The 21,602-nt window shown below is 43.2% G+C and overlaps 2 pseudogenes; one reads left to right on the top strand and one right to left on the bottom strand.

Annotated features, from left to right (window-relative positions):
* The first annotated feature begins 853 nt into the window (after positions 1-853).
* On the top strand, positions 854-2,636 carry LOC136311704 (5-hydroxytryptamine receptor 3C-like; annotated as a pseudogene).
* A 17,026-nt stretch (positions 2,637-19,662) lies between these two features.
* LOC136311702 (ADP/ATP translocase 2 pseudogene) lies at positions 19,663-20,939 on the bottom strand (annotated as a pseudogene).
* Positions 20,940-21,602: the final 663 nt, after the last annotated feature.

Here is a 21,602-nt window from a genome sequence, read left to right as displayed (position 1 = left end):
GGGCTTTTACATTTTCTTGCATGGCTTCACCAACTACATGGTCAATGATCAATGAGATCCTCTCAGGATAGTGATAATGAAAATGGTTCCCACAGATCTCAGAGGAAGTTACTGAGTTTGAGAAGGCACAGAGCACAGCACACAGCAGGCAGTCAGTAAATTCACACTGAGTATAACTTCCTTCAGTCTCCACATATTTCACATTACACTTATGTTTATATCTCTCCAAACTTTTCCTTTTAGGAAATGGGAAAACATGAAAGTGGGAAGGGGAAAATTGAGAAAATTTTAGGGAAACTTTGGTCAGTGAATATGAGGAAGAATTATAATAGAGTTAGAGAAAAAAGAGTATGGTAAGACAAGAGCAACTTTAAGTGCATCTGAAGGTTGCAGTTATGGAAGAAGTAAGACTCCCCAGAGAGGCTGTTTGCATACCAATTTGGATAGTCATTGTATGGGAGCAAAAGTACAGGAAGAAAAGTCTGAGTCCTGAGCCCTGAAAGATCAGCTCACCACATCAACTTCCACCATTTGCCTACCAACCCAGCCCATCCTCCCGGCCCTGGCAGGAAGAGCTTGGCCTTCAAGGAGGGGCTCACTTGCCTCACCCCATGTCCATATTTTCTTTCTCTGCAGAGAGGCCCTCAGACCCCAACCTTGGCACTCCTGTCATTTAGGGAAGGAGGCAAGACTTCCTGAAAAAAATCCAGAATCAAAAGCAGGCAGGAGTGATGTTATCGAGCCATCTGGAAAAGGGAGATGAAACTGTTTTGTAATTCATCTCTTTGAGCCCTACACAAGTCAGGGCTAAAAGTGCGATGAATGAATGTCTGTCTCCCCTGCAGTGGGAGGCATGTTTCTGGGCATGGAAGAGGAAGTGTGGGAGATAGCAGATATGTCACGTGCCATTGTCTGCACACAAGGGGAGTGGGAGTTCCTGGGCATCAACAAGGCCACCCCGAAGATGTCTGTGGGCTCCAGTCTTTTTAACAAAGTCAAGTTCTGTATGAGCCCAGAGATTCTGGGCATGGACGTCCACCCCCTGGATCTCCATCAAGGAACCCTTCTAAGGCCCACAGCCTCTGGCTTCTTGCCCCAAGACTAGAAAGCCCCAGGGCACCATAACCTCAACCTTCCTCTTTGCTGAGTCCCCCAAAGCAGCCCTCTTTTCTGAACCTGTCAGCTCTGGCCTTGGTTTTCTTTGGTAGGTATAGGGGAGTCTTGTTAGTCACATGAAAGTTGCTCCTCATCATACAGCCCCCAAAATAGCCTTTGTTGGGATAAGGGCACCAAGAAAAGAAAGGGCTGGCCTGACCAGGCGGTGGCGCAGTGGATAGAGAGTCGAACTGGAACGCGGAGGACCCAGGTTCGAGACCCCGAGGTTGCCAGCTTGAGCAGGGGTTCATCTGATTTGAGCAAAGCTCACCAGCTTGGGCCCAAGGTTGCTGGCTCGAGCAAGGGGTTACTCGGTCTGCTGTAGCCTCCCAGTCAAGGCACATATGAGAAAGCAATCAATGAACAACTAAGGTGTCACAACGAAAAACTGATGCTTCTCATCTCTCTCTCTCTCCTCCTGTCTGTCTGTCCCTACCTGTCCCTCTCTCTGACTCTCTGTCAAAAAAAAAAAAAGGAAAGGAAGGGGCTGGAGCCACCCTTAGGTCTCCCAGCTTCCGCTGGCTCTCTGCTCTCTCCTCTCTAGCAGGTGGCCATCAGGCGCAGGTCCAGCTTTTTTGTCATTAACCTGCTGGTGCCCAGTGGCTTTCTGGTTGCCATCAATGCCCTCAGCTTCTACCTGCCCACAGAGAGCGAGAACCGTGCCCTGTTCAAGATGACACTTCTGCTGGGCTACAACGTCTTCCTGCTCATGATGTATAAACTACTCCCTGCCAGTGGCACCCCCCTCATCAGTATGCACCCCTGCTCCAACTATTGGAAAATGAGAAGAAGAAGAAAAAAAGGAGACGAAAACCAGGTGACCTGGCTAGACCTGCTGAGCAGATAAGGTAGAAAGGAGAAAGAAATCATCTTAAGAAGGGCTTTCTGTGTAAGACAGAAAAAAGAAGGGAGGGGGGCTGGTTGTTCTTCTGGACCCACCTCACCCTGGCATGCTCTTTACCCCTAGGTGTCTACTTTGCCCTGTGTCTGTCTCTGATGGTGCTCAGCCTGCTGGAGACCGTCTTCATCACCTACCTGCTGCACCTGGTCACCACCCGGCCCCCACCCATGCCCCAGTGGCTTCATTCTCTGCTCTTCTTCTGCAACGGCCCAATGACGTGCTGGAAGACATGCCTAGGCCTCACCCCCACTCACCTGCCTGGTAAGGAAATTCAGCACTGCCCACACTGTCTCAACTTCCACAACCCTCCATTGTCCTTATCCTGTCTCCTTCCCAGTTCCTGGCTGAGTTTCTGTCCTCTCCACAGGCCTGAGAGAGCCCAGGGAGTTGATAGGGAAGGAGCTGGAACACAGAAGCAGAGCTAAGTGGGGGCTCAGGATTGACAAGGGCCCCAATAACTGACCTGTGGGTACAGTTCAGCCACATGATGGACACTTTCCTCTTTCACCTCTACCTGCTCTTTTTGACCACTACCATCATCACAGGCATTGTCCTCGGAAACACCAGGAGCGAGATCTAACGTGGCAGAGTACACTAGTGCTCCGTCTCCTCATCCTCAACTGACCATGCCAGACCCTGCTCTAGTAACAAACTGGATAAGGTGATTTTATATACTGATAATTGTGTTGCATGTGCAGTCCCAGCTCCGCCTGCGATCCCTGCTTTCAGCCCTCCTTGGGCTTCCACAGAATCACTGCCAACTCCCTCAGAAGCAAGAACTACCACCCCCAATAGGATGGAAAATGGTGCAGATATTTTAGAAAACAGTTTGGCAGTTCCTCAAAGGGTTGAACCCAGAGTTGCTGTATGACCAGCAATTCCATTCCTAGACATAAACCCAAGAGAAATAAAAATATATATTCACACAAAAATTTGTGCTCACATATTCATAGCAGCATTATTCATAAAAGCTGAAAAATGGAAACAAATTTCTATTAACTGATGAATGGATAAATAAAATATTGCCTATTCATACAATGAAATATTATGCAGCTAGTAAAAAGGAATGAAGCACTGATATACACTGCAACGTGAATGAACCTTGAAAACATGGAAAAAAAGAAAAGCCAGTCACAAAAGACCATATAGTATGTAATTCCACTGATATGAAATGTCCACAATATGCTTATCTATAGATCAAGAAAGAAGAATTGTTTTCCTAGGACCTGGTGGGGAAAGGGGCAGGTGAATGAGGAACGGCTGCTAGTGGATTTGGGGGTGGGGAATGAAAAAAATGTTCTAAAATTAGACTGTGGTGATTGTTCCATAACTCTAAATATATTTTTAAAAATTTGAATTGTATACTTTAAATGGATGAATTTTATAGCATGTAAATTATATCTCAATAAAGCTGTTAAACAACAAAAAATAAATAAGCCCACCACAAAATTTTCTCTGCTTACCACTTCCCTCCGGCTGATTTTCTCATTCCACTGTTCCCCGGTGCCATCTCCGCGACTCTCTTCCTGGATCCTTGTCCTCGGCTTTTGTCAGTGTCTGTCCCTGCCCTCCTCCACCACTGATGACTCACAGGGACTCAAGAATCTCAGTCCCCACTTATCTGTCAGGTTTTCATGTATCCTTGATGTTAACATCACCACAGCTTCAGGTCAGACAGTTTCCACCATCATTAACTGTATGAAATTCTCACAACTGGACCAGTTCAGGGCTCCTTAATAGAAGATTATGCAGATATCAGACCTAAGACAGTAGTTCCCAAAGCCTTGAATTACTTTGCATGTGGATGGAGAAGTTTGGGGTAATGCAATGAAGAACAGTAGCCCTGCTTTAGTTTCTGCAATTAAAGGTGAAATGTAGGGCTGTGGTACCTGATAACCACTATTGGTCAGCTGGCAGGTGGAGTTCCTGTACACACAACACAACATCAGCCTTAAGTGAAAGCTTTTGTTTCTATGGACAGTTCAGTCATTTGATCCCCAGAACAGAAATGTGTAACAAATGAATGAGTGAAGCATTCATTCATTCATTTATCCAACCTTTCCTAAATGTTTACTTATAAACTAGACATTTTTTTCATAAGTGCTGGGGAAATGACAACGAATAAGACAGATAAGAGGAGAATGATTTTCTAAAGTAACAAACTAGATAAGATGATTTTATATACTGATAATTGTTCTGAAGAAAATATAAAAGATAATAGAACAGAGAATGACACAGATTAACAAGATGTTCCAGAAAGGTCTCTCTGAGAAGTGAGATTTGGGGCAGCCCAGAAATGAATGATGAGATAAGATGAGATATACCCTGGGATGTCATCCCTGTATATCCATAAGAACGGTTGGGATGAAACATAGCAGGCACTACATTTATAGATGTCATCTGAGTAGCCAGGATCTTTGGATGAGTAAGGTGAGAAACTGGAAGGAAAGTCCCATGCTGATTCTTCTGTTGCTATTGTAGAATGTTTAAGAATTGTGAAGGTAGCCTGACCAGACGGTGGCACAGTGAATAGAGCATCAGACTGGGATGCAGAGGACCCAGGTTCAAAACCCTGAGGTCACCGGCTTGAGTACAGGCTCACCAACCTGAGTGTGAAGTTGCTGGCTTGAGCATGGGATCATAGACATGACCCCATGGTAGCTGGCTTGCGCAAGGGGTCACTTGCTCTGCTGTAGCCTCCCTCAAGGTACATATGAGAATGCAATCAATGAACAACTAAGGAGACTAAAGAGCCGCAGCAAAGAACTGATGTTTCCCATCTCTCTCTCCCTTCCTGTCTGTCCTTATCTGTTCCTCTCTCTGTCTCTCTGTCACAAAAATAAAAATAAAAAGAATTGTGAAGGTTGCCTCACCAGTGGTGGCTCAGAGGATTGAACATTGGCCTGGGATGCTGACAGCCCCAATTCAACCCTGCGGTTGATGGCTAGAACATGGACTCATTGGCATGAGTGCACACTTGCTAGTTTGAGCATGAGATCATCAACATGATCCCAAGGTCACTGGTTTGAAGCCCAAGGTTCAAGGCTTGAACAAGTGGTCAGCTTGAGCCTCACCCCCATCAAAGGACATATGAGAAACAATCAATAAACAACTAAAGTGAAGCAACTACAAGTTGATGCTTCTCATCTCTCTCCTCCTCCCCCCCCTTCCTGCCTCTCTCTGTCTGTCTCTGTTTCTTTCTTTCTCTCTCGCTAAAGGGGGGGAAACAAAGAATTGTGAAGGTAATTATTTATAATCCACTCAAAGCATTTAGAACAGTATCTTTCTGTTTTGATCACAGAATCTATTTTACCAATCCATGCATACTGTCTCACTCAAAAAAGAACTGGTGGTAGTATAAATTGAAAAGGAAAAAAATTAAAGTTGCAACAAACATTGCTAAAATTGGTATCAGTTTTGATGTGGTTCGCATATGGTGTCATACAAAAAGCATTTTACTGGGCCTGCACTTGGAGAAATTTAGGCTTTTGCAGTAAGATTTATTCAAAGTTGAAATAGAAAATTGCCTACAGGTCCCCAATGTCTCATCTCCATCTGTCCCACCAAGGAAAAAGTCCAGTCTTATCTTCATTAAGCCCAGTATAAAGTTCAAAGTCTAGATATTGTGTGCCATACTATAGCCCATGTCAAAGCTCACTCCAAAGCCTGTACTTGGAAGACCATCCCGCTGCCAGCCCACACAGCATGGCTACTGTTTGGAGACTCCACAAAAGAACCAGCAGGGCAAGTTTGTTTCCAAGCAGGAAGAGAGACATTTGTGAAGCTTGTGTTTATATTTTCTGGTTTGGGAAAGACTAGCTTTCCTTAAGCTAACCAGTTTCTTTAAAATGTTGTGCGCTTGTATTGGTTCCTCCTACTAATCAATCAGATCCTTCTAGGCTAAACAGACAAGCCTCTATGGTTGCCATTCAGCTTCTACAGCACATGCGTTAAAGTGGGAGCACAGAAGCACCTTCCCCCAGCACTGGTCAGGCAGTGCCTTGGGGAGATTCCTCCCAAACCTGAGTCCGGAGGGCTGAAGCACAGTGGAGTCCTGAAATATGCAAACAGAGCCTATGGATACTTTAGCCTTCTAACAAATTAAGCTAAAAGGGAAGTTGCAGCTTCTTACTGAAGCAGGCTTTCCAAGTTTTATAGAATATAATGCTCTTTCTTCCCATCAATATCTAGCTACCTGCCTACATTAACAGAATTACATATGGGGCACTGGCTGGTGGCTCAGTGGATAGAGCCTCGGCACTGCTTATGGACATCCCTGGTTCGATTCCTTGTCAGGGCACACGTGAGAAGCAACCATCTGCTTCTCTTTCCCTCCTTCTCCCCTTTCTCTTCCTCTTCCCCTCCTGCAGCCAGTGGATTGATTGGTCTGAGCATGGCCCTGGGCATTGAGGATAGCTCAGTCAGAGCAGGACTGCATCAAGCACTAAAAATAGCTCAGTACTCAAGCATTGGCCCCAGATGGGGCTGTGGGATCGATCCCAGTCGGGGCACATGTGAGAGTCTGCCTCACTGTCTTCTCTCCTTTCACCTAAAAAAAAAAGAAGAATTACATATGGATTTGATTACTAGATACTATGTAAGAGAATTAGTTTACACTGTCTTTTTAATTATAAAACAATGCCAAAAACTTTAAGTAATGTTTGTATTACAATTATCTTGATATTATATTACAAATTACTTAACTAGTTTGTACTCTCTGAAAGTACATCATCAATATAGTATCACTGCACAAGCAGGTTGTGGGGGATTTGTATACAATCACTAAGAAATAGAGACCCAACCACAAAGCAGAACTACTTGTGATGAGAATGTGAATCACAGCACACCCTAAAGAAGGAACCAGACAATCCACGGGACATTGAGTAGATAACTAAACAAAACTACCATTTTATTGCCTGACCTGTGGTGGCGCAGTGGATAAAGTGTCAACCTGGAAACGCTGAGGTTGCAGGTTCAAAACCCTGGGCTTGCCTGGTCAAGGCACATATGGGAGTTGATGCTTCCTGCTCCTCCCCACCTTCTCTCTCTTTCTCTCTCTCTCTCCTCTCTATAATGAATAAACAAAAAAATCTTAAAAAAAAAACTACCATTTTATTACTAAAAAGCATGAATAGCAAACACCTCAGGTAAATGCTGTTGATGCACTTAACAACAAAAGCCGTGGAAACGGAGAGAATTCCAGCAGGCCCCACAACTGCCTGCAAGCAGGAGTTTTGTGACTTTCCCAGAGGCTACAGAATCTTAGAATGCCAAATTTGAATCTTGAGGATATTTGGGTACTGTGCAAATTTTAGTTACCAATGCCTCATTTTAGCAATTCTGAATTGGCATGTTCTTAGTAATAAGTAAAATTGAAAGGAAGTCCTAAAGAAAGGACTTGGATTTGTCAGCCCTTCAGAAGGCCCTTACTGCCCTCTAGTGGGTACCCTACTCAGGCCCCTCTGAGATCATTAGTGACCCCAGGATCTGTGCAAACCAATATACAATGCATAGTGTACCTACCTTATCCATATAGTCCTGACTAAAATTTGGGCACATTGTCATATTTTTTTCTGATTTGTAAAATCATTTATATAAATAACCTTATAAAATCTATAAATAAAATTACATTCATAGGCTTAGTGACTTGCCTTTAACAAAAAACTCAGTTACATGAAAAGAAATATGAAAGGTGCAAAGGAAACAAAGAACATATATCAACCAACAGGCATCTGTTATTTTTCCATTATTGACCTGCTGTTGAATTTAATGAGTTAATGAGATATTACTCCATTTGTCCTTGTTGAGCAAGAACTCTGCTTGTTTGAGTATTAATGGGTCTGTAGCAAAATAGGTATGTGGCAGCTTTTACAGTTGTCATGAAAGGTTGCTAGTTTGGCCTTTTCCTTGGTTTGGAAATAGAAAAGTTATTTTGATAATAATAGCCATCAAATACAAAAGAGTATTTTCTTTTTTTAAAAGATTTTATTTTTATTCATTTTAGAGAGGAGAGAGAGAGAAGGGGAGGAGCAGGAAGCATTAACTCCCATATGTGCCTTGACCAGGCAGCTCTGGGGTTTCAAACCGGCGACCTCGACGTTCTAGGTCGACACATTATCCACTGTGCCACCACAGCCCAGGCCCTGAGTACTTTCTATATGCGAAGTCCATTACATTCATCATCTCATTTGATCCTCACAACAACTCTATGAGGAGGATATTAACATTATTCCCAGTTTACAGATAGGGATAACAAAGTAGAAAGAGGTTAATTAAGATCCTTCCCCAGGATCACACAGCAAGTAAGTAATAAAACCATTTTAACTCAATTTTGTCTAATTCTTAATCCTATGGTTTAACACATCCAAATCAAAGAATGCAGAAATAATAATTCTTGAATATGAAAAATTAAGCACTGGACTCTGAATTCAGAATGATCTCCAGCAAGGACTCTCCCTCAGCACTCTAGTTGATAACTCTTAACCTCAGGGTGTTAGTCTTCAGTGTGGTCACCATCAAGCAGCCTTGGGAATTTCCAGAGCTCCGCGATTCCCTTGCCACTCACTGGGACCCTCAAAAGCGAGCTTGCTCACACATGCACACAAACAGAGGAATACAGACTGCTGGGATATGAATAAGCTCCATCAAGTACACTGTTCAAAGACAATTTTCAGAACAGACAAAATTATGAATCTCATATAAATACATATTAAAGAATTGATTGGGCCCTGGTCGGTTGGCTCAGCGGTAGAGCGTCAGCCTGGCATGCGGGGGACCCGGGTTCGATTTCCGGCCAGGGCACATAGGAGAAGCGCCCATTTGCTTCTCCACTCCCCCCCCCCTCCTTCCTCTCTGTCTCTTCACCTCCCGCAGCCAAGGCTCCATTGGAGCAAAGATGGCCCGGGCGCTGGGGATGGCTCTTTGGCCACTGCCCCAGGCGCTAGAGTGGCTCTGGTAGCGGCAGAGCGACGCCCCGGAGGGGCAGAGCATCGCCCCCTGGTGGGCAGAGCGTAGCCCCTGGTGGGCGTGCCGGGTGGATCCTGGTCGGGTGCATGCGGGAGTCTGTCTGACTGTCTCTCCCTGTTTCCAGCTTCAGAAAAATACAAAAAAAAAAAAAAGAAGAAGAATTGATTGAACTCATGCTATATGTGAGAACCAGTAGGATGTTAGAACTAGTTCAAAGGAAAAGGGAAGAACCACAAATTTATATGGCACAAAGGTATTGAATTACAAATAGAGAAAAATTTTCCACAGGAGGACAAGATAGAGTTTGCATATTGATGATGTTGAAATTTACCTGAGCTCTATGTTCCCAGAAAATTTTGATGGTTAAGAAATCTCCCCAGCCTGACCAGGTGGTGGCACAGTGGATAGAGTGTCAGACTGGGACATGGAGGACTCAGGTTCAAAACCCCGAGGTCGCCAGCTTGAGCACGGGGTCATCTGGTTTGAGCAAGGCTCAACAGCTTGAGCCCAAGGTCACTGGCTTGAGCAAGGGGTCACTCTGTCTGCTATAGCCCCCTGGTCAAGGCACATATGAGAAAGCAGTCAGTGAACAACTAAGGTGCTGCAACAAAGAATTGATGCTTCTCATCTCTCTCTCTCTCTTTCTGTCTGTCCGTCTCTATCTGTCCTTCTATCTGTGTCTCTCTGTCTTTGTCTCACGAAAGAAAGAAAGAAATCTCTCCAATCTAGTCTGATCAGGCAGTGGCGAAGGAAATAGAGCGTCAGGGCCCTGGCCGGTTTGCTCAGTGGTAGAGCATCGGCCTGGCGTTCAGGAGTCCTGAGTTTGATTCCTGGCCAGGGCACACAGGAGAAGCGCCCACCTGCTTCTCCACCCCTCCCCCTCTCCTTCCTCTCTGTCTCTCTCTTCCCCTCTTGCAGCCAAGGCTCCATTGGAGCAAAGTTGGCCTGGGCACTGAGGATGGCTCTATGGCCTCTCCTCAGGTGCTAGAGTGGCTCTGGTTGCAACAGAGCAACGGCCCAGATGGGCAGAGCATCGCCCCCTGGTGGGCATGCTGGGTGGATCCCGGTCGGGCGCATGCGGGAGTCTGACTGCCTCCCCATTTCCAGCTTCAGAAAAGTACAAAAAAAAAAAAGAATTAGAGCGTCAGCCTGGGATGCTGAGGACCCAGGTTCAAAACCCAGAGGTCTCTGACTTGAGTGTGGGCTCATCCAGCTTGAGCGCAGGCTCCCTGGCTTCACCGTGGGATCATAGACATGATCCCATGGTCACTGGCTCGAGCAAAGGTTGCTGTCTTGAGCAAAGGGTCGCTGGCTCCACTAGAGTCTCCCTTCCCCTGTCAAGGCATATATGAGAAAGCAATCAATGAATAACTAAAGTGGTGCAACTACGAGTTAATACTTGTACTTTTAATCTCTCTCCTTTCCTGTCTATCCCTGTCTGTCTCTCTCTCCCCGCTTCATTAAAAAAAGAATTCTCCCCATTATAGAATTGTACACCTGAAACCCATGTAATTTTATTAACCAATGTCACCCCAATAAATCCAATTAAAAATAAAATTTTAAAAATATTTTCAATTTTGCCTGACCTGTGGTGGCGCAGTGGGTAAAGCGTCGACCTGGAATGCTGAGGTTGCCGGTTCAAAACCCCAGGCTTGCCTGGTCAAGGCACATATGGGAGTTGATGCTTCCTGCTCTCTCCCCTTTCCCCCCCCCCACCGTCTCTTCTCTCTAAAATGAATAAATAAAATATTTTTTAAAATAGATTTTTTTAATTATTTATTTATTTATTCATTTTTAGAGAGAACAGAGAGAGAGAGAGAGCGAGAGACAGAGAGAGAGAGAAGGGGGGAGGAGCTGGAAGCATCAACTCCCATATGTGCCTTGACCAGGCAAGCCCAGGGTTTCGAACCAGCGACCTCAGCATTTCTAGGTTGACGTTTTATCCACTGCGCCACCACAGGTCAGGCCTTAAAATAGATTTTCAATTTTAAAAATTTCCCCATGTTAAAAATATTTATGTTCCACAAAGAATTTTACACATGTTCATAGCACCATTACTCATAATAATCAAGAAATGGAAATAAACTAAATGCTCATCCATTGATGATCAGTAAACAAATCATATGATGGAATATTATTAAGCTATAAAAAAAAAAAAAGAATGAGGCCTGACCTGTGGTGGCACAGTGGATAAAGAGTTGACCTGGAACTCTGAGGTCACTGGTTCAAAACCCTGGGCTTGCTACTTAAGAAACATATGGGAGTTGATGCTTCCTGCTCCTCCCCCTTCTGTCTCTCTTTTTCTCTCTCCTCTCTAAAATGAATAAATAAAATCTAAAAAAAAAAAAAGAATGAAGTACTGATACATGCATGCCACGACATGGATGAACCTTGAGAATATTATGTAAGTGAAAGACACAAAAGACCACATTGTGTCGAGCCACAACGAAGAACTGATGCTTTTCATCTCTCTCTCTTCCATCTGTCTGTCCCTATCTGTCACTCTCTGTGTCTCTCCCTCTGTCTCTGTCACACACACAAAAAAAAGACCACATTCTGTCATACATTTATATAAAATGTCCAGAATAGGCACATCCATAAAGATGCAGGGAGATTGGTAGCTGGCTGGGGCTGGTGCAGAAGGAAATAGAAGGGGGTCGGAAGAATGTAGAGTGACTGCTAACGGGTTCAAAGTTTCTTTATGGGATGATAGAAAAGTACTAAAACTAGATTATGGTGATTGTTGTACATCTTTATAAATATACTAAAGATATTGAATTGAACACTTTAAACAACTGAACTGTATGGTATATAAAGAATATCTCAACAAAGCTACTAAAAACTAAATTGAGTAACAGTCTGCAAAGTAACGACTGGTACTTCTCAAAAGTGTCAAAGTCATGAAAGACAAGGAGAGACTGCAGAATTGTCATAGATTAAAGAAGACTAAGGAGACAGCAAATCTAAATGCAATGGAAGTGCTTGAGCAAATCCTTGAACAGAAGAAATTATTTTGAAGGGAAAAAAATTATTGACATTTTATTAAGTCTGTAGCTTACTTAATATTGAATAATATTGTTCCGGTGTTAATTTCCTGGATTTTATAATTGTACTATGGTTATGTAAATTGTTAGTATTTAGGGAAGAATATTAGAAAACTCTCTATACTAAATATTTTGCAACTTTTCTATAAATCTAAAATTATTTCAAAATAAGCATTCTTTTTCTTTTTTCCAAGTGAAAGGAGGGGAAATATTGAGACATGTCCTGCATGCGCCCCAGCTGGGATCCAGCTGCAACCCCCATCTGGGGCAGGTGCTCTGCCCATCTGGGGCAATGCTCTCAACTGAGCTATTTTTAGCACCTGAGGTAGAGGCTCCATGGAGTCATCCTTAGTGGCTGGGTCTGATGTGCTTGAACCAATCAAACCATGGCTGCAGGAGGAGAAGAGAGAGAGAGAAAAGGAAGAGAGAAAGGGAGGGGGAGAATCAGGTGGTTGCTTCTCCTGTGTGCCCTGGCTGGAAACCGAACCTGGCACATCCACATGCCAGCTGATGCTCTACCACTGAGCAAACTGGCCAGGGCCTAAATGAGTATCTTTTAAAAGAGAATTTTTTTTAACAAAAGAGAGACAGACAGACAGGAAGAGAGAGAAATTAAAAAGCCTCAACCCATGGTTGCAATACTTTAGTTGTTCATTGGTTGCTTCTCTTACATGCCTTGACCGGGGGGCTCCAGCCAAGCTAGTGACCCCTTGCTCAAGCCAGTGACCTTGGGCTCAAGACAGCGACCTTTGGGCTCAAGCCAGAAACCATGGGATTATGTCTAGGATCCCACACTCAAGTCAAGGACACCGTGTTCAAGCTGGTGAGCCCACACTCAAGCCTGAAACTTCTGGGCTTTGAACCCATGTCCTCAGTGTCCCAGATCAGTGCTTTATCTTCTGTGCCCCCTCAGTCTGGTTAAAAGAGAAAATCTTAAGAGACATTTCAGCTAATTGCAATGTGGGAACTTTATTTTGATCCTGAATAAAACAATAAACTATTTAAAAAAAACATTTATGAGTTAAACACTGAGTGAATATTTAATATCAAAAATCATTATTAAATTTCATTTGGACATTGTGATTATTTTTGTTAAATGATCCTTTTCTCCTAGAGATAAATGCTGGAATAGTTACAGATAAAATTTTAAAATGTCTAGGATTTGCTTTAAATAACCCAAAGAGAAAGGAGAAAATGGCGGGGGGGGGGATACAGATCAAATAAAATTGTCTATGAGTTTATCATTGTTTCATATGTGATGGGCACATAAGGAATCATTATATTATTTTCTCTATTTAAATATATATATATATTTATTTTGTGAGAGAGCGAGAGAGAGAGAGAGCAAGCTGCTCCTGTCTGTGCCCTGAGCAGGGGATCGAACTGGCAACCTTCATGCTCCAGGACAATGCTCCCACTAACTGAGCTGTCCATCCAGGACTTAAGTTTTATTGAGTTTTAGAGAGGCAGAGGAAGGGAGGGAGATGGGAAGGGGAAGGGAAGCATTTGTTGTTCCACTCAGTTGTGTGTTCTTTGGTTGCTTCCCCTGTGTGTCCCTGACTGGGGATCAAACCCGTAAACATGTTGTTTTGGGACAATGCTCTTAAACAACTGAACTAACTGACCAGGGTCTACTTTTGTATAATTTTTTAATTATAATTTTTTTTTATTAAGTGAGAAGCAGGGAGGCAGAGACAGACTCCTGCATGCGCCCCAACCAGGATCCAACCGGCAAACCCGCTACCGGGCGATGCTCTGCCTATCTGGGACCACTGCTCCATTACTTGAAAACGGATCTTAATCTCTTCCCAGGCAGATGCATGCCTTGAACCAAACATGATTATTTTGTGTATTCAGAAAGATAAAGAAAAAAAAGCACATTACTGGATTTCAAAATACTATCTACAATTAAACTTATGACACAAAATTTAAGGCAGTGCTTCTCAATTTGGGTGTTATGGACTCAGGAAACCAATCTACAGGGTTGGTAAATGCACCAGGGGGCAGTGCTCTGCCCATCCAGGGGGTCTCTCTGTCGCAACCAGAGCCACTCTAGCGCCTGGGGCAGAGGCCATGGAGCCATCCCCAGCGCCCGGGGCCATCTTTTGCTCCAATGGAGCCTCGGCTGCGGGAGGGGAAGAGAGAGACAGAGAGGAAGGAGAGGGGGAGGGGTGGAGAAGCAGATGGGCGCTTCTCCTATGTGCCCTGGCCAGGAATCGAACCCGGGACTTCTGCACGCCAGGCCGACGCTCTACCACCAAGCCAACCGGCCAGGGCTGTCAATTGTTTCTTACAGCTTTGTCAAGTTTTACTTCATATGTGTTAAAGCTTCATTTTTAGGTACAATGAATTTGACATATTTTGTCTTCCTGGTGAAGTAAAGCTTTATCATTATAAAGTGACCATTTCTATTTCTAGTAAAGCTTACCAGTAGGTTTGTTTTGGAAAGCATTTGCCCAATGCATCTTTTTCCATTTTTTTACTTCCAGCTTTTCTAAGACCTTATGTTTTACGTGTGTCCCTTGTAAATAGTATATTCTTTTTTTAAGTTTTTATATTTATGAGAGAGAGAGAGAGAGAAACATCAATTTGTTGTTCCATGTACCGGTTGATTCCCACATGTGCCCTGACCAGGGTTCAAATCTACCACTTTGGCATATAGGGCAATGACACTCCAACTGACTGAGGTACCTGGCCAGAGGAATAATATATTCCTGAATTTTATTATTTGGTCCAGTTTTTACATGAATACTGAAAAGATCTTAGAATGTTTTAACTCTAGTCATCTCCTTTCTGATTTACATGTATAAGTAATTTAGTACTTTCTTTAACTCCCCAATTTAGATATTGATGTTATTTTATATCATCAACACTTGTTTAAATTTACTCACACACTTACAGTTTTCTTTATTAGACCTTCCACTTTGCATCTTAGACCTTTGTTCTAGAATTTCTTCTGCTTGAGGTATCTGTTTTAACAATGCTATGCAATATGCTGTGGAAAGTGGTAGAAATAGTTTATAACTGCACTGTTTAATATACTAGCCACTAGCCACATATGATTGCTGAGCACTTGAAATGTGGTAAATATGACTGCATTACTGAATACTTACCATACTTGTAAATAATTTTAATTTTAATATTAATAGTATCATATGTGGTTAGTGGATACTGCACTGAACTGTATAACTTTAGAAGTTCTATTAGTAAAGGTCTTTGAATGACCAATTGTCTCCATTTTAAATCTGAAAATATATTTACTTTACCCATGTACAGTACCTGAAAATAATTTCTATGGGAAGACAATGCTAGGGTTAAAAATATTTTCCTTCAACTCTTTGAAGATGTTATGCCATTATCCTGTGGATTCTATATCTATTATAGTGAAGTCGATCTAATTTGTGTTTTCCTTTAGATAATATATATTGTCTGTCTGGCTGTTTTTAATCTGTGTGTGTGTGTGTGTGTGTGTGTGTGTGTGTGTGTGTGTGTGTGGTGTCTTTGCTGTTTTGCAGTTCTGCCACCAGTAAGTGCCACAGTGCTGCTAGCATCCTCTGGTCACCAATGGGGAAACTGGTTATTTTGGCTGGTCAGCTCGTTCCACAGCAGAACTCTTGGCACCTGGTGACCTGTCTGTGTAGTGACAAACCATTCCAGTTTGCCAGGGACTTAGGGTTTTCCTTCAGTCCAGGATGCAGGATTTTCAGTTCTCCAACTGGGATAGTACAGAGCAAATTGTTGGTCACCATTCCTGCTTCTCCTCCTTCATACCCAGCCCTCCCCCTCCTGATACACACATGTTCCTTGAGCAAGGCTGGACAAAGAGTGGGCCAGGCTCAGTGTCACACTCTTCCTACAATCCCTGCTCTGTCTGGATTCAAAACCTTGATGTTCAAGTTGATACTTTTTTTTTCTCTTGACAATGCTATCTCAGGATCCATATTGGCTCTCTCCAGTCCATCCCCATCCAGGAAGCTCAAGCTCTCCTTAAGAAGGCCAGTCTGTTACATTTGAATCTCAGACTACACAGGTCAAATTCTTTCCCACAGCGATCCATGTATATCATGGATATGGCTTGTCAACTTCACAGCTTTGGAACACTCAATATCAAAAGTTACCAGAATGAGCAGTTGGTGCACAACATGACACTGCCCTCTAGGGGGAGATGTTGTCTAATTCCACAAGCTATTTTATCAAAGCCCAGCCAGAGGTTTTTTTGTGGGGTTTTTTTTATTTTAATGGGGTGACATTGATAAATCAGGGTACATATGTTCAGAGAAAAATATCTCTAGGTTATTTTGACATTTGATTATGCTGCATTCCCATCATCCAAAATCCAATTGTCTTCCGTCACCTTCTAACTGGTTCTCTTTGTGCCCCTCCCCGCCCCAACCCTCACCCTCTCCTGCCCCCCCATCCCGTAACCCCTATACTCTTGTCCAAGTCTCTGAGTCTCATTTTTATGTCCCACCTATGTATGGAATCATATAGTTCTTAATTTTTTCTGATTTACTTATTTCGTTCAGTATAATGTTATCAAGGTTCATCCATGTTGTTGTAAATCAGGGGTCCCCAAACTACGGCCTGCGGGCCACATGCGGCCCCCTAAGTCCATTTATCCGGCCCCCGCTGCACTTCTGGAAGGGGCACCTCTTTCATTGGTGGTCAGTGAGAGGAGCACATTGACCATCTCATTAGCAGGCCCATAGTTCCCATTGAAATACTGGTCAGTTTCTTGATTTAAATTTACTTGTTTTTTATTTTAAATATTGTATTTGTTCCCATTTTGTTTTTTTACTTTAAAATAAGATATGTGCAGTGTGTATAGGGATTTATTCATAGTTTTTTTATAGTCCGGCCCTCCAACGGTCTGAGGGACAGTGAACTGGCCCCCTGTGTAAAAAGTTTGGGGACCCCTGTTGTAAATGATCCGATGTCATCATTTCTTACGGCTGAGTAGTATTCCATAGTATATATGTACCAAAGCTTTTTAATCCACTCGTCCACTGATGGACACTTGGGCTGTTTCTAGATCTTCACTATTGTGAATAATGCTGCCATAAACATAGGGGTGCATTTATCCTTTTGAAACAGTGCTATGGTGTCCTTGGGGTATATTCCTAACAGTGGGATAGCTGGGTCAAAAGGCAGTTCGATTTTTAATTTTTTGAGAAATCTCCATACTGTTTTCCACAGTCCAGCCAGAGTTTTATTGCACATGTGTCAGTAAAACTTCTTACTTCTTCTCTTCCCTGAAGTTTTTGAGTGAGATTTATTATGAATAATTAACTTGTTTGGACTGAGCTATAGAGAAAGTTTAAAAGATGTTTTCCTACCAATTCTCAGTCTGGAAACAAAGAGGATTGTTACATCTCTGGAGACCAGACATATCTTTGGAGGTGATAGTCAAGATTACAGAAAAACAAACAAACAAAAAGTGAAGGACTCAAAATTTAGTTCTTCTGTCATTTCCTAGCAATCTAGGACAAGAACACTAAAAAAACCTCAGCTACCCCATAGTATATTAAGAACCTTCAGCCTGACCTGAGGTGGCGCAGTGGATAAAGTGTTAACCTGGAATGCTGAGGTTGCTGGTTTGAAACCCTGGGCTTGCCTGGTCAAGGCATATATGGGAGTTGATGCTTCCTGCTCTTCCCCATTCTCTCTCTCTCTCTCTCTCTCTTCTCTAAAATGAATAAATTTTTAAAAAATTCAAAGTGCATATGGGTGTTGATGCTTCCTGCTCTTTCCCCCTTTTCTCTCTCTCTTTCTCTCTGCTCTAAAATGAATAAAATCTTATAAATATTTTTTTAAAATAGAATACTAAAGAATCTTCGACTTACAGAACTCCAGACCCAAAAGTAACTAAAAAAATAAGCAACGTTCATGGCAGTGAACAATGGACTCTGACCGCTGAGCAACAAGTGAGCTCTCGCTGAGAAGCACAGAAGGCCCTAGAATTTACATGCAAAGTGCTGTGATCCACAGCCTGATGCATGCAATTACCAGAGCCCTCACTCCGTAGAAATAGTAACTAGAAAAGGTCAGCTCCAGTGTGTGCATCAAGGGGTCCCTAAAGGGGACATATCTACTATTATTTTGACACTTGTATTGGAAGAACCCGAAGATGAAAAAAGTGCCATTCAAAGGTTAGAAGAAAACATGTCATGAGGAAAAGCCTCGTAACATTAGATTTGACAAGATTTCTTGGATATGACACCAAAAGTACAGACAACAACAACAAAAAAATGGATAAGCTGGACTTCATCAAAATTTAAAACTTTTGCCCTGGCCGGTTGGCTCAGTGGTAGAGCGTCGGCCTGGCATGCGGGAGTCCCGGGTTCAATTCCCGGCCAGGGCACACAGGAGAGGCGCCCATCTGCTTCTCCACCCCACCCTCCTTCCTCTCTGTCTCTCTCTTCCCCTCCCGCAGCCGGGGCTCCATTGGAGCAAAAAGATGGCCCGGGCGCTGGGGATGGCTCCTTGGCCTCTGTCCCAGGCGCTGGAGAGGCTCTGGTCATGGCAGAGCGATGCCCCGGATGGGCAGAGCATCGCCCCCTGGTGGGCATGCCAGGTGGATCCCGGTCGGGTGCATGCAGGAGTCTGTCTGACTGCCTCCCTGTTTCCAGCTTCAGAAAAATAAAAATTAAAAAAAAAAATTAAAACTTTTGTGTTTCAAAGGACATGATCAATAGGGTAAAAAGGCAACCCACAGAACTGGAGAAAATATTTGCAAATGATATATCTGATAAGGAATTAATATATAGAATATATAAACAATTTCTACAACTCAACAGCCAAAAAACAAAAAAACAAAAAAAAAGAAAAACACCCAACCTAATTTAGAAATAGACAAAGGGCTTGAATAGACATTTCTTAAAAGAAGAGGTATAAATAGCCAATAAGAACATGAAAAGATGCTCACCATTACTAGCTAGCCATTACAGAAGTGCAACTCAATGCCTAACCTGTGCTGGCACAGTGGATAGAGCATCAACCTGGAACACTAATGTCACCAGTTTGGAAACCCCAGGTTTGCCTGGTCAAGGCACATATGAGAAGCAACTACTACTATGAGTTGATGTGTTTCCTGCTTTCCCACCCCCCTTTTCTCTCTCCTCTCTCTAAAATCAATAAATTGCATTCTTTTAAAAGGTGCGACTAAAACCACAATGGGATACCACTTCATAACCACTAGGATGTATATTATAAAATAAAAAAATTTTTAAGAAAATAAAAACTGTTGGTGAGGATGTGGAGAAATTGAAACCCTTGTACATTGTTGGTGGGGATGTAAAATGGTGTAGGTGCTGTGGAAAACAATATGGTGTCTCTTCAAAAAAAAATAGAATAACATATAATCCAGCAATTTTACTTCTGTATATATACCCAAAATAAGTGAAAGCAGGCACTCAAACAGATACTTATACACCTGTGTTCATAGAAATGTTATTCACAATAGATAAAACATGTAAGCAGCCCAAGTGTCCATTGATGGATGAGTGAATGAATAAAATATACCATATTTTTCACTTCATAAGACATACCTAGGGTTTTAAGGAGGAAAATAAGAAAAATAATCTGAACCAAATGGTGTATTAAAATATTTAATAGCCTGACCAGGCAGTGGCACAATGGATAGAGCATTGGACTGGGATGCCAAGGACCCAGGTTCGAGACCCTGAGGTCGCCAGCTTGAGCACGGGCTCATCTGGTTGAGCAAAAGCTCACCAGCTTGGACCCAAGCTCGCTGGCTCGAGCAAGGGGTTACTCAGTCTGCTGAAGGCCCGCGGTCAAGGCACATATGAAAAAGCAATCAATGAACAACTAAGGTCTTGCAACAAAAAACTGATGATTGATGCTTCTCATCTCTCTCTTCATTCCTATCTATCCCTCTCTCTGACTCTCTCTCTGTCCCTGAAAAAAAAAAAGAATGCTCAAGTTATATGACATAATACAATATGTCTATTCTTGGGGTTGGGGGAGGGAAGACTAGGAAATAATTTATTTGAACTTCTTGATTTCATTATAAAAGACAAGCACAAAAGCACCACCCATGCCTCTAAGAACATTGGACTATGCACCTTTGAAAAAAGCTTTGCCTCCTTGATCTTCCTCCAGCAGCTGAGTAGTCAACTGTGCCTGTGTACATGATATTGGTTCCTTTGCATCCCGACTGTATCATCATGCAGCGACGAACAGTCTCAAATGGATAGAAAGTCAACCCAGCCACTGTAGTGATGGACTGTGCAATCATTCCAGCTGATGAAGATGTGAGTATTCTTAGGACCTAGAAGAATTCCCTTGGCAGTATCATAGATACCAAAGTAGGCAGCCCTGCCCAGACGCAATAAAGCTTTGGTACAGGTTCTTAATCCCCTCAGATTTGTAGATTTTAACCAGGCAGTCACCAAGGCCTTTGAATTCCCTTTCAGTTTCAGCTTTGCCCACATCAGCTGCTAGGTGGGTACAAGTAAAATCAAGAGGATACACAAAACACAATGAAGTGACCCCAGCAGCACCACCTGGTAGCAGATTCTCTGCAAAATAGTGCCCAAACTGGATTCTCTTGTACACACCACCCAGGAAGATCTGCTTGTATTTATCTTTGAAGGCAAAGTTAAGAGTATGGGTGAGGAAGTATCTGATGATGTTGGCCAGGTTACCACGCCAGCAGGACAGGACTCCTTGTACATTAGGGATAGAACCATGCAGTCTATAATGCCCTTGAATTGCTTATCTGCCATGATCTGCTTGCTGGCATGCTGTACCTGCAGTAATACTTTGACCTGCTCAATGGGCAATACTGCTGTCTTGGAAATGGCTGCAGCCACTCCACTTGCCAGGAAGTTCTTGGTGAAGGACACTGGCATTTGACATGTTGGAAGGAAAGGAGAAGCAGGCGGCTGCGGAACTGAGCAAGTAACCGGCTGGGACTCCGGGGCTCTAAACTGAACTCTACACCTAAAAAATACTTAAGATAGTAAATTTTATGTGTATTTTGCCACAATTAAAAAACAAAACTAACAAAACAACAACCTGAGCCTCAGTTTAGGAGGTCCTGAATTTACTTTTATTTATTTGTCTAAAGTTGATAAGATTCTCATTACATTTACTGACTAGCAACAACCAGTCATTTATTCAGCAAATATTTATTAAGCATCTGTCATGGGCCAGGTACTCCTCTAAATACTTGGGATACAGCTCCCACGAGGGTGGAGCCAAAAGCCCAGAACAGGCAGAGTCCCACTGCTGAGTGTGGGCACGCAGTCCCGCCCAGCCTGTGGAGCCAGGGCTTACAGCCGTCCCACAAGCAGGCTCCTCCTGCAGGGCGGTGCAGAAATGCGGAATCAGGCGGTGACCTGCAGCTGAGCAAAGGTGCTCACCCCTGCCCTCAGGGCTGAGCATAATGCCACCTGTGGGGGCGGGGTGAAGGCCAAGGCCACCGAAGCTTGTACACCCAAGCACATGATCACAGCCACTCCTGTGAAGGAGAGGCGGAAACCACAGCAACAGCCCCAGTGGGCAGGCACCAG

This window comes from Saccopteryx bilineata, chromosome 8 (genome assembly GCF_036850765.1).
Source record: "Saccopteryx bilineata isolate mSacBil1 chromosome 8, mSacBil1_pri_phased_curated, whole genome shotgun sequence".
Lineage (NCBI taxonomy): Eukaryota > Metazoa > Chordata > Mammalia > Chiroptera > Emballonuridae > Saccopteryx > Saccopteryx bilineata.
The sequence above is the reverse complement of the archived record's forward strand: the minus strand, read 5'-3'. Positions and strand labels throughout refer to the sequence as shown.